This window comes from Equus przewalskii, chromosome 13 (assembly GCF_037783145.1).
Source record: "Equus przewalskii isolate Varuska chromosome 13, EquPr2, whole genome shotgun sequence".
Lineage (NCBI taxonomy): Eukaryota > Metazoa > Chordata > Mammalia > Perissodactyla > Equidae > Equus > Equus przewalskii.
The window spans coordinates 28722627-28736039 of record NC_091843.1 but is presented as its reverse complement, the minus strand read 5'-3'; positions in this window follow the sequence as shown (position 1 = coordinate 28736039).

The window sequence follows — 13413 nt, the reverse complement described above, 5'->3', positions numbered from 1 at the left end:
CCCTTGCTTTTTGACAAGAGCTCCAAGAAAATTAAATGAAAAGTCTTTGAGCAAATGGCACTATGACAAATGGATAGCCTCATGCAAAAATATAACTTTGAACCCATGATTCTCACCAGATACAAAAATTAACTCAAACTGTAGGAAATATTTAAATGCAAATACTAATGCTATGAAACTGTTAGAAGGAAACCTAGCTGTAAATCTTCATGAGTGTGGATTAGGCAGCAATTTGTTATAAGTAACACCAAAAGCACAAGCAACAAAGAAAAAAATAGATAAGTTGGAATTCATTACATTTAAAATATTTTTTTGCATCAAAGGACACTATCAAGAAAGTAACATAGACAGCCTAAAAACAAGAGAAAACGTTTGCTAGTGAGAAGTCTAATAAGTGCCAGGGATCCACATTACGTAAAGAAAACTACCAACTCAAAACAACAAAGATAAAGAAGAGAATCAAAAAGTGGGCAAAGGATTTAAATAGACGTTTCCCCAGAGAAGATATAGAAATGGCCAAGAACAGCATGAAAAGGTGTGAAACATTGTTCAGCATAAGGGAAATGCAAATCAAACCGCTATGGAGTACTAGTTCACACCCTCTAGGGTGAATATAGTATTTTAACATGAAAACTTGTGAATTTGGGTGAGAATATGAGGAAACTGTAGCCCTCATACAGTCCTGCTGGAAATGTAAGATGGTACACTCATTGTGGAAAGCATTTTAGCATCTCCTCATAAAAGATAGAAAGATAGAGTTACCTCACAAATTTCCACTGCTGGGTATTTATCCATGAGAAATGGAAATATATGGTCACAGAAAAACTGGTGCAAGAATGTTCACAGCTGCATTATTGATAATAGCCAATAAGTAGATGCAGTCCAAATGTCTATGAGCTGATCAACAACTAAAAAAGGTGTTATATCCATACAATGCAATATTCTCAGTCATAAAAAGGAAAAAGTACTGAACGTGCTACAACATGGATAAACCCTGAAAATCATATGCTAAGTGAATGAAGTCATTCACAAAAGACCACAAACCACAGATGTAGATCCATACGTATCTATCTATGCCTATTTACATTTGCTTCATTTGAAAGTCATACACATATCATATGATTCCATTTATATGAAATGTCCAGAATAGGCAAATCCACAGAGAAAAGAATTAGTTTAGTGGTGGCCACGGGTTGATGGGAAATTGGGAAGTAGTGGTGTTTTGTTTGTTTTTGTTTTTGGAATGGGAGAGATGATGGAAATGTTCTGAAATTAGGTACTGGTGATGGTTGGACAACGTTGTGAAGAAACACATACTAAAAAATACATAATTCTGTGCTTTAAAATATCAAGTTTTAAGTTTTATTAATTTTATCTCAATTAAAAACACTAGTTTTCTTACCAAATGTCAGATTTTAAATATTAACTTTCCTGTGTCTCACTTTCATTATAGCTGAAACTTGGAGCTGATGTTTATCCGAAAAGATTCTTCTAAGAACTAAGTTCCATAACATGTGGGATGTGGGAGGCTGACTCACAAAGCTTGTGTGGAAATAGTCGTGAAGGAGGTGGATCCCCATTCACGAATGGATATGAACTTCCCCCAGTACACTGATCATTCCTAGAGGACGGTTATGATATTTCCTTTTGCTGACCAAACTTTCCCTATCAGAATACAGACCTCAAAGCATAGGAGGGTTTTTTGTTAATAATATTATGCATAAAAGTAAAAAGAAAAAAATTAACATCCATTTTAAAGAGTAAAAAGAACATGTATAAATTTGTCAAAATTCACTGAATAATGTTTTTCATGAGTTCTCTGTAATGAAAATGGACATGAAAATGAATGCATTTTTATCACGTGACTCTAAAAATGTACATTCTAATGAATGCTTTCATTAAGAATTAATACTAAAGAATGTAAATCAATGAGTACCTCCCACATAGATCACTCTTTTAGAGGAGAAGATGTTTAGTGAAAAGAACAGCAGGCCTGATATTGTAAATGTAGCAGATTGATACTTCTCTTCCAGTAGTCAATCTACATTTCTGCCACTAAAATCAAACTTTAAGTGAGCATATGGCCACCCAAATAAAGCCGGCTTCTCCTTGTCTGAGAGATGGAGAAAAATGGAGAAGCGTAGGACTTGGACCACTAATGAAAATCCCAGATTGAAGAAGGAAGAGTTGCCTGGCATCCCAGGGTTACCATCCTATCTTTTGACTGATTTGTGAGAGATAAAGAAAGTAATATAACTTTTTCTTCCAAACCTCAGATGCCTTACAATAACTTTGAATGGGCTCTGCAATTCATTCAATTATACACATGTCCTATGTTTTAGAACTAAAGTCCATATTGCCTAACATTTGGGATCATAGTTTTACCTGCTGTACTTGTTACAAATCAAGCTCCCAGATCTCTCTCCTAGAGGTTTTGATTACTTAGGATACACAAGAACCCAAGTGTCTGTACTGTTAATAAACATCGAAGTAATGCATTATGTGTTCACCTTTGAAAACATTTCGTTAATTATAGTTACCAAAAGTAGTAGCGTGTTTTAACCCACTAACCAACCAATGAAAGAAACGATATTTTAACAAAGATACTATTATTTAACTTTTATTGATTGAAACTTTCACGATTGTAAATTATGTTAGACTTTATATTATCAAATACAATCAAGATGGTTTTTCAACTGCCACTGATAATTCACCATAGAGGATAAAAGTCTTTCAATCACAGCTTCTTAGAACTAGAAAAATTCTTCAAAATCCTATATTCAATCTTGTATACCACAGTAGGATTTGTCTGGTCATCTGGGAATTTAAAACTCTGATTGAGAACACCTTAGTTGCTTGGCGAATCCACTGCAAAATAGGATTTCAATAAAAGGCATAGGAATGTGTGGCTCTGGCAGAGTCAGCATTCACCATAACGAACAAAATCAAAATTTAGACCATAATCTCTGTAAAGACAGAAACAGGCAGAGAAAGAAAAAGAAATTATTAAAAGAACATTATAATAGCCTGCATATTGCACTAAGAGCTTCTCAACGAAGAGGCTTTGAACATAGAAGAAGAGAGGCTGTGCTCCACGGCCACAAGCAGCTGGGCCCTGCCTGCTCCCCAGGCCTGCACATGTCCTCCCACAACCTGGATCCCTGACTCTCCCTACATGCTCAGTCCTGACTCAGACTTGGAAAGCGCCCAGAGCTGAGAGAGGAGAGGACCAGAGATTGCCTTAGAGGTCCTCTAGAAGTAGAAGCGAAGCAGGGGATTAAATGAGAGGAAACACCTGTGAGAGAAAATGGGCTGCCACAAAGGTTGGCCAAAACTGCAGACTGCAGACTCCTTTAGACTGAAGGATATAGGAAGGGAGGGCAGGTGGACATGTCCTAGAATGCCTGGCTCTCTGAGGAAGGTCAGGAGTCTGTCATGGAATTCAGGAGCCCAAGTGGACCAGCAGAGGAGTCCCTTCCAGCATGAATGGGCCCATTGTCATGGATTTCAGAGTTCTGTAGTCAGTTAGGATTTTGCTCAGTCATGCTCCCTGTAGTTTGCAGTTACATCACAGAGGTGATCATTTAGAATTTGGAACTCTGGACTTTGGAATTACCTTTTATCGGACATTAGACTGCCATTTGTAAGTCATAATAATTAAATTAAGTTAATTGGTTTATACATTGGTGGAATATCCCGTAGAGTTATAATGAGAGATCAAATACAAAACTGCTTTTAGAAACGAGAACTTAAGGGATGGGCACAAGTGTCTTTCTGTGGCTTTTACAGAGATTGTAATTTTCCATAGTCAGCCTACATTATCAGAAATATGGATGTTCCTATCATTTTGTGATGGTCTTTTCATTATTTTTGAAGAGCCAATATTTAATTTTGCAATCTTACGTTTTTTGACTGCAGAAAAAGCATGGATTGGCATAAGTTTTCTTATTGGTCGCACAGATTGGATAATATTGCCCATCACATAAATCTGGGTTTGCTAGAAGTACATCACAGTCTGGTGGCTAAACATAAAGAGACAACATAAAATTTATCAGATAATAAACTGTCTGAATAAAATATTCTTTCTTCTTAATACAAAATATCATGCATCAAAAGGGAATATATTCTATATTGAGGTTTAAAAACAAACATCAAGGTACCCACAACACACTTCGACATAAAATACTATTGATATATTTTTACAAACTCAATATTATTTTTAAAAATCCTACAAAGGGTAGAATGTGTTTTGATAATTTAGCGACTCTGCGCCATGTCCCCTGCACCTGGGTTAGAGTTCCCCCATTATTTCATACCACAAGAAACCATAAAAGTGAATTTTCTGTAATCTCACTGTCTTTCTCAATAGTTTCATTGCTAGATACTCTGATTTCAGATCATCACTGCATATGTATTTATTCATATAAATGAGTGTTTGTACATGTGCATACAATCATATAGAAATACATGTAATGTGTTTAGTGATGGTAGTGCTGGGAATTTACATAAATGAACAATTTTGTGTGTATTCTTATATGACCTGCTTTTAAACATCTTTGGAATGTTATCTATTCAGGTGTTTAGAACTATAGTTCATTTACTTCACCTCTATGTAATCTTCCACTCCATAATGTATGAAAATTATTATTTTATCCAATTTTATGTAGAAAAATTGTATTAATCTTCTTGTTTTGCTAAGCTAAACAATTAAACTTTAAACACTCCTTAGCCAAATTCAATGCTTGTATACAGCAAGATTTATGCCTGAAAATGGAAGTTTTGAATAATGGGATATTGTGACCTTGTCTATAATGCCAAATGATTTTTTTTCTCTCTTTTTTAGGAAGATTAGCCCTGAGCTAACACCTGCCGCCAATCCTCCTCTTTTGGCTGAGGAAGACTGGCCGTGAGTTAACATCTGTGCCCATCCTCCTCTACTATATGTGTGGGACGCTTTCCACAGCATGGCTGGATAAGCGGTGCGTCAAAGGTCCCCACCCAGGATCTGATCCATCGAATCCCAGGCCACTGCAGGGTAGTACTGAACTTAACCACTACCCGATCAGGTGGGCTCCCAAATGTTTTTATACGGGTGGGAAGGTTCTATTTTTTAAACTCTGTATAAGAATAACACAGATTGTTTGGTTGTTTTTACTTTGTGAAGCATCATTCTGTTGTACGACCTATTTGATGAGATTTGGTGTTAATACTGACAATATAAAGAAAATTACTAGTGTTACCTTTTCAATTCCCAAATTAATAAATATTAACTTACTGCTGGTATAGGTTTTCGCTTCCGGGAAAGACCAGATTCTGCAAATAAAACACACAAAAATGATTAAAACTAAGAAGAAGAGGGGAAAACTATCAGAGTATCTGGTGCGAAGTTCCCCCATCTTTTAGTAGCAAAATACCAGGCAAATTACCTATTCCAGACCATGCAAGTAATGAGGGGAGCCTTTTGGATGGTAGCAAAATGGTAAGTTCACAAAATAGCTCCAAATCTGGAAACATAATTCCCAATTAACCTCACTCTGTGAAAAACAATTTTGTGTATTGTTTAGTAATCACCAAACCCTGCTTTATTTCTTCCATTTTTATAGATGAGAAATCCCTGTCAGAGAAGACAATGCCTTGCTTAACGCCAATCATTATACCTTGCATAAAGTCACTTAACATAAAGAAATTAACTACTAATTAATTAAGTAGGACTCAGGTCTAAGATCAGGGATCTATCCAATAGCTTACAGCTACTTTACTCTGAAATTCATGGGCCGCCTTACGCTTTAAAGAGGGTAAATAGAGGGAGGGATGCGTTCTCCCCTCACACAAAGCCTTGAGTCTACTCAGAACTGTCAAACAACAAAGCAGATTGTCAAAGAACCCCGGATCTGGAAGACACCATTACTCCCCACACTTTGTTCTCAGCAGTCATGGACTTTGACCCTCAAAACCTCTTCACCTCTAAAGATAGGCAGATAACTTTCATTGTAGGTAGAGAAAAGGCGAAGTTCCACTCTCATTCAAACACACCTCTCTATCTCCACGCCTCTAAAGTGGGAAAGGAGAAAAAGCAAACCACTGATGCAATTTTTAAAAGGGTATTTGTATACATGACCCGTTTCATTTTGCCAGTTTAAGTATTAAAAAGCCTATAAAACAAGCTCCTCCATTCCTAGACCATAGCAGTTGTTTCCTAAATTTTCTAAGATATGTGAAATGCTTCATCCAGGACTGAAAAATTTACTCACCAGAATGAAGAGGAAATAGCAAGGCAAGCACAAAAATAGCTTTCATCCATGATGAGAAGAAAGACATTTTGTCAAGTCTGTAGAAGAAACCCATAGGACTTTTCATAACACATGGCACAGGGACAAATTGCCCGTTTCCCGATGAAGGTCTCTTATGGGTGAGGGAACCGCTCTACTCTCCTAGAGTCCTAATTATAGGGGACTATCCCCTTTTTTCTTCCTCCAACTCACAATCAACAAGACATGCGTGTGAACAGAAGCCCTCATAGAGACTCGAGAGAAACACTAGGACAAGTCCTCCGTGCACATCGGAGAAGGAGCCATTTGCTCTCCCAGCCTTTGGCTCAGCCCACAGGGAGCCTGGCTGCATTTAAGGAAACATGCACTTTGGAATCTCAGTTTTTCCTCAGAAAATACAAACAGTTCTTTCAGGAAGGACTCAGTTGCAGCTGTCCTCACAGCAATGCTCTTCACCAGGGCTCCCTCCATAGGGTCCCCTCAGGACCTACCTGAAACAGAGAAGGCCGTGGGGAGTGAGGCCGACACCTCCACAGACCGTGCCGAGCTTGTTCACCTCTTCTTCCCAACCATGGCCACCCAGCTGACGGTTTCCTTTATTGATCTGTTGGTGAAGACCTCTCTGGGGGTGAGAGAGATGACTCCCGGCAGATAAGACACTGAGGTATTCTGTGTTCTTCCTGGAGGCTGTAAAGTAACTAGTGAGAAGCCTCACAAGGAATCCTCAGTAGATATTCCCTCTGGAGGAGATTTGGGACAGTTTGATCTGATGTACCCAGAAGTATGGGGAAGGGAGGAGGGAAGATCAGTGCTTTGAAACCCTTAGAGATGAGACATGAAATCTTCCTAAGCTACCGAATAGGAAGGAAAGGAGAATCAAAACAGGAAGGAGCAGAGTGAGTTTTGGGAACGGTGACTAGACACGTACCTAGACCCTTATCACTTGGCAACACTAGAAGCACATTAGGCTCAATTGGAGATTTGATTTTGATTAAATTTTTGCTTTGAGATAACTGGGGATTCTCATCAAGCTGTAAGTACTAAAGCAGAGAGTTCTCATGTTCCCTTCAACCAATTTCCCCCAGTGAGAACACCTTGTGAAACTATGGCACAATTTCACAACCAGGAATGTGCAACCCCAGATGAGTGTTGGGGCCGCTGGCTTTGGGAACCCGGGCTGGAGGACAGCTTGCGAATACTAAGAGGCGAGAAAGAAGGCTCGGGTGTGAGATTGAGACCACCTGGGACACGGCCCTAAATTGTGGGTTGAATAATAGACCTTTACCTCAAAGTGAAGCGGGAGACCCTGTAGGGTTTGAGTGGGAGGAGATTTCATCAGAGCTGTTTAGCTGATCTGCTCCACAGCCTGACTCAGCGCAAAGAGCGTTGGCAGATGAAAGTCCTGAGTTCAAATCCCATCCACCACCAGGCAGCCTGGACACCAGATTCAGACTAATTCTAAACTACTTCTAAAGTTACTTCCTAATTTTAAACGTGACAACAGCATCTTCCGTCGCAGAGATCTGTCACAAATAATAAGTTTAACATTATAAAACAGTCTGAACATTCGTTGTCTGTTAGACTTATATTTGTCACCCTAGTTTAACTTGCCTTTTTCTTGATGAAAAAAGCCAAGATTTAGACAAGAACATTTGAGTCAGCACCGTTTCACGCCAATTTAATGGAAGGATACAAATTCCGATAAGTGCAAAAAGTTGTCCTCAAGTGCAAAAAGTTGTACTCAAGTCACTGTTATACTTACACTGGTTGTTTTAAATAGTTACATGAACACAGTCAGAGACAGTTGTGAAGGCAAATCCTTCTGGAACATGCCATCAGACGGAAAATTCAATGGACGTTTAGAGTTGAAGTTATTGTGACGTGCTTATGTCCCACACATAGGACTTTTTTTTAAAAAAGATTTTATTTTTTTCCTTTTCCTCCCCAAAGGCCCCGGTACATAGTTGTATATTCTTAGTTGTGGGTCCTTCTAGTTGTGGCATGTGGGATGCCACCTCAGCATGGCTTGATGAGCAGTGCCATGTCCATGCCCAGGGTCTGAACCAGTGAAACCCTGGGCCGCCGAAGCAGAACACGCGAACTTAACCACTCGGCAATGGGGCCAGCCCCTGGACTTTTTCTCTTGTACATATTCATCAGCAGAGATTAAGAGCAGGAGACATTGCCTGTGATGAACAATAGGCCACAAGATTTTAAAATTAACCACTAAAGGGAATGTGAGAAGTATGGATTATTTGATGCATATCTGTCTTTTCTGAAAGTGTTTAATGGCACAAATAGTTATATATGCATAAATGTACAGATATTTAATATACATTTATACTTTAAATCACACATGAATATATACATATGTACATTTATAGATATATGCATGTGTGTACATATATGTGTGCCTGCCTGTGTGTGTATATATGTATGCATGTATATGTCTCTATGTATGGTTCTATAGATGCATATACGTATTAATAATACATATATTTTATATGCAATTATGTATTAACATTATATATATACATATTTACATGATATATAGATATATTTAGATAGACACATATATCAGTATATATCTCTCTATATAAATTATCTAGGTGAGTTCCATATGTCATCATAAGTATCCTTATAAAGAGAGAGAGAACAAGGTTTGATGCAGACCAACAGAGGATGGAGCTGAGAGAGATCTGAAGATGCTGTCCTTAGAGATGATAGAAGATAGATGATAGATTGATGGACAGAAACAGACATAGAAGAATAAAAGCAAATATTTCTCTTGACTAGATTTTTCCATTTAACAGTCAATGAAAATCTTCATAGAAGTACGTACAAGTATACACACTTCATTTTAAAGGAATACAAGTCGGTAAATAAGATATTCCAAATTCATTCCAACCTTAAGATCCCTTGATTTCAGTTTGTTGTATTTTTGTTTTTTTGAGAAAGATTAGCCCTGAGCTAACATCCGTGCCCATCTTCCTCTGCTCTTTATGTGGGATGCCTACCACAGCATGGCTTGATAAGTGGTGCATAGGTCTGTGAGGGGGTCGGAACCAGTGAACCCCAGGCCACCAAAGCAAAGAGTGTGAGCTGAATGAGTACACCATGGGGCCAGACCCTTGATTTCAGTATTTTTATTCTCTGTTAGTAAGATTATCTCAGAACTCTAGGCCACAAAGAGTTTCTTCTCTGTTCTCTTCTAAAAGTTTTATGGTTTTACTTTTTTACATTTAAATCTATGCTTCATTTTATTTTAACCTTTTAAAAGGTTTGAATTTTAGTTCAGTGTTCACTGTTTGACTATTCCTGTTCAAGTGTTCCAGCACCATTTGTTGAAAAGACTCTACTTCCTGCTTTAAATTGTTATGCACCAATATTTCTGAGTTCTCTATTCTGTACCACTGATCTATCCACTGATACTCTCCACTAATCTGACACTGTCTTCATCATTGTAGCCACACAGTAAGACTTCAAATTGGATTTTGTGGTCCAATTTTATCTTTTTGCATGTAGTCATTCCGTTTTCCCAGCATCATTTGTTGAAGAGGTTATCTTTTACATATTGTGTATTTTTATGATTATAAAAATAGTAAAGCCATCTACTAGAGTGACTATTAAAAAGACATGTAATAACAATTGTCAGCAAGGACGTAGAGGAAACGGAACCCTCTTGCATTATTGGTGGAATGTGAGAAGGTACAGCCACTTTGGAAAATGGATTCATAAATTCTTTAAAAATTCAACATAAACCTACCATATGAACCATTCATTCTACTTCTAGATGTTTACTCAAGAAAAATGAAAACATAGGTCCATTAAAAGACCTGTACGATAATGCTCATAGTATCATTTTTTTAACTGTTTATTAAGATTATGGCAGTTTACAAACGTGAAATTTCAGTTGTACATTATTGCTAGTCATGTTATAGGTGCACCACTTCACCCTTTGTGCCCTCCCCCCACCCCCCTTTTCCCCTGTTAACCACCACTCAGTTCACTTTGTCTCTATGTTTAACTTCCACCTATGAGTGGAGTCATACAGAGTTCATCTTTCTCTATCTGGCTTATTTCACTTAACATAATACCCTCAAGGTCCATCCATGTTGTTGTGAATGGGATGATTTTATCCTTTTTTATGGCTGAGTAGTATTCCATTGTATATATATATACCATATCTTCTTTACCCAATCATCTGTTGATGGGCACTTAGGTTGCTTCCAGGTCTTGGATATTGTAAATAATGCTGAGATGAACACAGGGGTGCACAGGACTTTTGGAATTGCTGATTTCAAGTTCTTTGGATAGATACCCAGTAGTGGGATGGCTGGGTCATAAGGTATTTCTATTTTTAACTTTTTGAGAAATCTCCATAGTGTTTTCCATAGTGGCTGCACCAGTTTGCATTCCCACCAACAGTGTATGAGGGTTCCTTTTTCTCCACAACCTCTCCAAAATTTGTCACTTTTTGTTTTGGTTGTTTCTGCCATTCTAACAGGTGTAAGGTGATATCTTAGTGTAGTTTTGATTTGCATTTCCCTGATGGTTAGTGATGATGAGCATCTTTTCATGTGTCTATTGGCCATCCCTTATATCTTCTTTGGAGAAATGTATGTTCATGTCCCCTGCCCATTTTTTGATTGAGTTGTTTGATTTTTTGCTGCTGAGCTGTGTGAGTTCTTTATATATTATGGAGATTAACCTGTTATCAGATAAATAACTTGTAAATATTTTTTTCCCAACTAGTGGGTTGGTTTTTTGTTTCAATCCTGTCTTCCCTTGCCTTGAAGAGGCTCTTTAGTCTGATGAAGTCCCATTTGTTTATTCTTTCTATTGTTTCCCTCATCTGAGGAGTTATTTTATGGTGTCCGAGAAGATTCTTTTGAAACTGATGTCAGAGAATGTATTGCCTATATTCTCTTCTAGAAGACTTATTGTTTCAGGTCTAATCTTTAGGTCTTTGATCCATTTAGAGTTTATTTTTGGGAATGGTGAAAAAGAATGGTCAATTTTCATTCTTTTACATGTGGCTGTCCAGTTTTCCCACCACCATTTGTTGAAGAGACTTTCTTTTCTCCATTGTAGGCCCTCAGCTCCTTTGTCGAAGATTAGCTGCCCATAGATGTGTGGTTTTATTTCTGGCTTTCAATTCTGTTCCATTGATCTGTGCACCTGTTTTTGTACCAGTGCCATGCTGTTTTGATTACTGTAGCTTTGTAGTATGTTTTGAAGTCAGGGATTGTGATGCCTCCAGCTTTGTTCTTTTTTCTCAGGATTGCTTTAGCAATTCAGGGTCTTTTGTTGCCCCATATGAATTTTAGGGTTCTTTGTTCAATTTCTGTAAAGAATGTTCTTGGGATTCTGATTGGGATAGCATTGAATCTGTAGATTGCTTTAGGTAGAATGGACGTTTTAACTATGTTTATTCTTCCAATCCATGTGCATAGAATGTCTTTGCATCTCTTTATGTCAACATCAATTTCTTTCAGGAAAGTCTTGTAGTTTTTGTTGTATAGGTCTTTCACTTCCTTAGTTAAATTTATCCCAAGGTATTTTATTCTTTTTGTTGTGACTGTGAATGGGATTGATTTCTTGAGTTCTTTTTCTGTTAATTTGTTGTTAGTGTATAGAAATGCTACTGATTTATGTATGTTGATTTTATGCCCTGCAACTTTGCTGTAGCTGTTGATTATTTCTAATAGTTTTCCTATGGATTCTTTGGGGTTTTCTATATATAAGATCATGTCATCTGCAAAGAGCGAGAGTTTCACTTCTTCATTGCCTACTTAGATTCCTTTTGTTTCTTTTGCCTGCCAAATTGCTCTGGCCAACACCTCCAGTACTATGTTGAATAAGAATGGTAAAAATGGGCACCCTTGTCCTGTTCCTGTTCTCAGAGGGATGGCTTTCAGTTTTTGTCCATTGAGTATGATGTTGGCTGTGCATTTGTCATATATGGCCTTTATTATGTTGAAGTACTTTCCTTCCACACCCATTTTATTGAGAGTTTTTATCATAAATGGATGTTGGATCATGGAATGCTTTCTCTGCATCTATTGAGATGATCATGTGGTTTTTGTTTCTCATTTTGTTAATGTAGTGTATCACGTTGATTGACTTGCAGATGTTGAACCATCCCTGTGTCCCTGGTATAAATCCCACTTGATCATGGTGAATAATCTTTTTTAATGTATTGCTGTATTGGGTTTGCCAAAATTTTGTTGAGGATTTTTGCATCTATGTTCATCAGTGATATTGTCCTGTAGTTTTCCTTCATTGTGTTGTCCTTGTCAGGTTTTAGGATCAGGGTGATGTTGACTTCATAGACTGTGTTAGGGAGTACTCCATCTTCCTCAATTTTCTGGAATAATTTGAGAAGGATACGTATTAAATCTTCTTTGAATGTTTGGCAGAATTCTTCAGAGAAGCCATCTGGTCCTGGACTTTTATTTTGGGGGAGATTTTTGATTACTGTATCAATTTCTTTACTTGTGATTGGTCTATTCAGATTCTCTATTTCTTCCTGCTTCAGTTTGGGGAGGTTGTAAGAGTCTAGGAATTTGTCCATTTCTTCTAGCTTGTCCAATTTGTTGGCATATAGTTTTTCATAGTATTCTCTTATGATCCTTTGTATTTCTGTGGTATGCATTGTGATTTCTCCTCTCTCATTTCTAATTTTATTTATTTGAGTCTTCTCTCTTTTTTTCTTAGTGAGCCTGGCTAAGGGCTTGTCAATTTTGTTAATTTTTTTGAAGAACCAACTCTTTGTTTCATTAATCCTTTCTACTGTCTTTTTTGTTTCAATATCATTTATTTCTGCTCTAATTTTTATTATTTCCCACCTTCTACTGACTTTGGGCTTTGTTTGTTCTCGTTTTTCTAATTCTGTTAGGTGTCACTTGAGGTTGCTTATCTGAGATTTTTCTTGTTTATTGAGGTGAGCCTGTATTGCAATGAATTTCCCTCTTAGGACTGCTTTTGCTGTGTCCAAAATGAATTGGTATGGTGTATTTTCATTTTCATTTGTCTCCAGATAATATTTGATTTCTTCTTTAATTTCTTCAATAATCTATTGTTTATTCAGTAGCATGTTGTTTAGTCTCCACATTTTTGCCCCTTTCCCAGCTTTATTCTT